Below are 4,558 nucleotides of genomic sequence, written 5' to 3'. Positions count from 1 at the left end.
GCGTTAGCAACAAGCATCTGAGCCTTCCCCGGAGTGCTCAGACCCAGCACCGCTGCGGTCACCTTCTGGAGTTTCTCTTGTTCTAAACAAAGTCCAAAAATAACTGTTTTGATGAGTCAGTGTCCAGAATGGCCTTACTACCCCACTGTGTACCTAGCACAATGTCCAAGAAAGCAAAAAAAATCCCCTGAGAAGCTGACCTCAAGAATGTACAGTTCAGGAGGAAGAAGATGGCAGCCACCTCAGTAGCTGCTCCGGGAGCCGGGCCGGCACCAGCCTGGGGGCCTGAAGCCATCGCCCCCAACTGGGAGAACCCCGGGAAGTTTCCACAGGGACCACTCACGGCTGTGTAAGTTGATGGGGGCGTGGTTCTAGGACCAGGCTCCAGGACAACCACTGAGTCGTACATTGCCAAGGTGATCCCTATTCACGACTGTATTTTCTGCTGCCCTTCAGGCTCAGCAGCTGATACCCAGGCAGGAGCTGACATAGTCACTTATCAGCTTGGTTTCCACAGCATTGAACTGAATGAGCCTCCACTGGTACACACAGCAGCCAGCCTTCTTAAGGAGATTTGTCCCTGATACCAAGAAGGCCTGATAGCAGGAATCATCACTGCTGGCTGGGACCCCCAAGAAGGGGGTGCCCATGGTGGGTATGATGACAGGCCTTTGCCATCACAGGCTCTGGGAGCTCCTATATCTATGACTATGTCGATGCTACCTGCTGGGAAGGCGTGACCAAGGAAGAATGCTTGCGGTTCACTGCCAATGCTCTCGCGTTGGCCATGGAGAAGGACAGCTCCAGTGGAGGGGCGGCCGCCTGGCAGCCATTGCAGAATCAAGGGTAGAGCAGCAGGTACTTGGGGAGACCAAATTCTCCAATTCACCATGTCCATATTACCACCGCTCTGAATCCTGAGACTCTAAGATCCAAAAGAGACACCCCACACTGCTATAAAATTCAGTAAACAGTTTTTCAGTGAGGAAAAAAAAAAAGAATGTGCAGTTCATTCTGTTGCCAAATTGAAGGATTTGCAGGAAAGGGAAATGCTACACAGTGAGAGAAAGGAACCAGGAATTTCAGTTCAGATCAGAGGCAAAGGAGGAACATTTAAACTCCGACAAGAAAAAGAGCTTGACTGGATGTGGAAGGATGGTGTCCAAGTCAACACATAAAAATTCTGGCCCCAACCCATGCCTTAGATGTGACTCAGTTTTCAAAATGCTGATTTATTGGATACCAAGCATCTTCTGGTCCTTTGCTTTTCTCTCTCGCATTTGTTACACCATAGCCCCCCTGCAGAGGTAATGAATGACTGGGGTCTGGCTGACTCCGGAATCCGTGACTGTCATGACCCCACATGGCCCCCTGGAAGGACAGGTAGGGACTCAATAAGTAACAAGAAGGGAGGACCTGAGAAGGAAGCCCAGGAGAGAAAGGCCAGGGTTAAGAATGTGTACCTGCTTAGGCTGTTTTCCTGGAGAATTATTGTGCTGGGCTTGAAGGTGTTACACCCAGAGCTTTACCCCATAGATACAGAGAAGGGTATTGAATAGCAGGCTGTTTTGGTAACACTGCACCCTACATTGCAAAATGGATTCTGACCCAGGTACAGCTGGTAAGAGTTGACGGGAGGGTGGCAGTGAGGATGCCCAGTAGGGAAATATTTTGATGAAGAAATGATAGTTAATATTGGAGGTCATGCAGTCTCCAATAAAACAACTTGGGTTGGAATCCATGGCTAGCATTTAGTGACTGTGTGACTCTGGGCAAAGGAGCCAGCCTCTTGGAACCTCGGTTTCCTCATCTGTAAAGTGGAGACAATAACATTGCTTGTCTTGCTATATTCATTGAAATCGTAAATCAGATAATGAAGATGAAGCACAGTCCCTCGCAATGGCAGGCATTAGCAAACAGAGGCATCTATTGCTCTTGTCTTACTCGCTCTGATTAGTCCTGGGGTGGCTTTCCAGAAAGCTAGCTGGAAATTTCTGGAAGGGATCACCCTATTTCCTTTTGCAGGGCATCCCCTTAACTTGACAAATCCCTTCTATTCTTTGCTGTTGTTTTCAGATGTGGCTCTAAGTCGGTGAGCACTGAGAAGTTCTAAGAATGAACGTCCCTCCAGCTCTGCCGTCCCTGGTCTAAGTTACTTTTCACTCTTTGGGTAACTGTCTCTGGCTGCCACTGCCCCTGTCCTGGTAGGGTAGGCAACCTTCAGAGTGACGTAGGGGAAGAAAGGAACTTTGTAGCTAGAGCCCTGAATCCCCTCCTTTCTCATCCCCACAGATCAGGATAAACCTGAGAACTGGCACTCACATGTGGAGATGAGCCACAGCTCTGTTGGAAGAGAACCGGGGGGGCCTCACCCACAGGAAGGCAGAGCTGCAAAATCCCTCCCCTCCCCTGGACTGACAGCACACTGGATGCCAGGAACAGTGAGGCGGGGCAGGGGTGGGAGCTGAGCTTCAGCCAGGGTGAGGGCAGGGGCTAATGCAGATACTGGAGGTAGCGAGGTGGGAGGTTGATGGCCGTCACAGAGTCATTTCTTTTTTCTTTCTTTTGGCTTCACTGTGCCACATGCAGCAAGTGAAACCTTAGTTGCTTATATGCATGTGCTGCTAACTCATTTCTGTTTTATCTGACTCTATGTGACCCTAGGACTGCAGGCTGCCAGGCTCCTCTGTCCATGCAATTCTCCAGGCAAGAGTACTGGAGTGGGTTGCCATGCCTTCCTGCAGGGGATCTTCCCGACCCAGGGATCCAACCTGCATCTCTTATGTCTCCTGTATTGGCAGACAGGTTCTTTACCATTAGTGCCTCCTGACCAGGGGTCAAACCCCTGCCTCCTGCTTTGGGAGTGCAGAGTTTTAACCACTGGACCACCAGGGAAGGCCCATGTTACTCATTTCTTAAGGAAAAAAAAAATGAGAGAATTTAAGATTATTTGTTGATCACCTGAATAGACAGGTTTTGCTTCCACAGGAAATATGTTTGTTTTCCTTCCTGAGATCTTATCCACTGGGGGCCAGGAAAACCTGGCTCTGAGTCTTCATGTCCTGGGGAGCTGGAAGAGAGCTGAATTTAGAGATCGTGGTCAAGGACCCTCCCGCCTGGGAACCCTCCCCAGTGAGAGCTCTGGGTTTTCCCTCATCTCCTAAATGGGTCTTAGTACCAGATGCATATTAAAATCACTGGTGGTGGCGGTGGCGGGGGGAGCACTTCTTCAAAACTTCTGTGTCTAGCTCCCCTCAAAAACTTAGAATTGCTGAGAAGGGGGCCAGAAATACATAACTATGATAATCCTCTGATGGGAGGATTTCCAGGGCAGAGATAAAAGGCACCCTTCTCAGAAGATCTGCTATTTACCAACCCACCTGGATGGTTCTGTCTTGGCTGACTTGTGGTGAAGGGGGCTTGGTGCCCAGGGATGGGGAAGTAGCACTAACCAAGCATCCTACCTCCCCTTCTCTAGGACAGCGCCCAGTACCCGCTCTCCTTCTCTCTCCTCCAAGGGTTTTTTTTTTTGTTTTTTTTTTTTTTAATTTATCCACTCTTTTTTTAAAAATTTATTTATTTTACTTTACAATATTGTATTGGTTTTGTCATACACTGACTTGAATCCAAGGGTCTTTTAAGATAGATTTTAGATAGGAATGGTAGCCCGACAGGAAGGACGCACAAGAGGGGTGTGGGGTTTTGTTCTCTGCTTTTTCCCGAGATTAGTTTCCTTTATGTTGGCCTTTTCAGAAGAAAAATAAAACAGGCATTCATTTTTGCAGGTATGTTTACATTTTCTAAACGCATTTCTTCCCTAGTTTAATGCTTTAAGAAATAAAAAAATGCTCCTTCTTCCAAATGCAATATCTGCATGAGAAGTTAGAACCATCCACATAGCAAAAAAAAAAAAAAAAAAAGAGAGAGAGAGAGAAAGAGAAACATTCCTGGTTATGACAGAGCTGACCTCGGAAGCTCTTCATTCATTCAGTAACCCCCATGGCCAGGCAGTCCCCATGCCAGACTCTGGGCCTCCTGCAGCTCTGAGGCTGCACTGTCTTTAGACTAGATGTCCCCCTGGTCACTACAAGGAAAAACTGGTCTCTCCGGTGTGTGTGTGTCTGTGAGTGTGTGTGTGTGCATATCTGCTGAGCAAATTCAGCTGGAGAAATTCTACCTTCACCAAATTCACACCAACTGGTGCCTGATGGCCCACTGAGAACAGGCCCCCAGGATCTGCCTCTTTCTGGGAACCTGCCTGGCAAACCCACTGAAGGTCTAGGGCTGCCCACCTGAGCATGGCTGAGGGCTAAGTTCAGTTCAGTTCAGTTCAGTCACTCAGTCGTGTCCAACTCTTTGTGATCCCATGGACTACTGCACTCCAGGCTTCCCTGTCCATTGCCAACTCCCAGAGCTTGCTCAAACTCATGTCCATCGAGTCAGTGATGCTATCCAACCATCTCATCCTCTGTCATCCCCTTCTCCTGCCTTCAATCCTTCCCAGCATCAGGGTCCTTTCCTGATGAGTCAGTTCTTCACATTAGGTGGCCAAAGTATT

The 4,558-nt window shown here is 48.5% G+C and overlaps 1 pseudogene; it reads left to right on the top strand.

The window, feature by feature from the left end:
* The first annotated feature begins 230 nt into the window (after window positions 1–230).
* On the top strand, window positions 231–914 carry LOC129624937 (proteasome subunit beta type-6-like; annotated as a pseudogene).
* The last annotated feature ends 3,644 nt before the right edge of the window (window positions 915–4,558 follow it).

The sequence above is a fragment of the Bubalus kerabau genome, chromosome 13 (genome assembly GCF_029407905.1).
Source record: "Bubalus kerabau isolate K-KA32 ecotype Philippines breed swamp buffalo chromosome 13, PCC_UOA_SB_1v2, whole genome shotgun sequence".
Lineage (NCBI taxonomy): Eukaryota > Metazoa > Chordata > Mammalia > Artiodactyla > Bovidae > Bubalus > Bubalus kerabau.
This window is presented reverse-complemented; position numbering and strand designations above follow the sequence as displayed.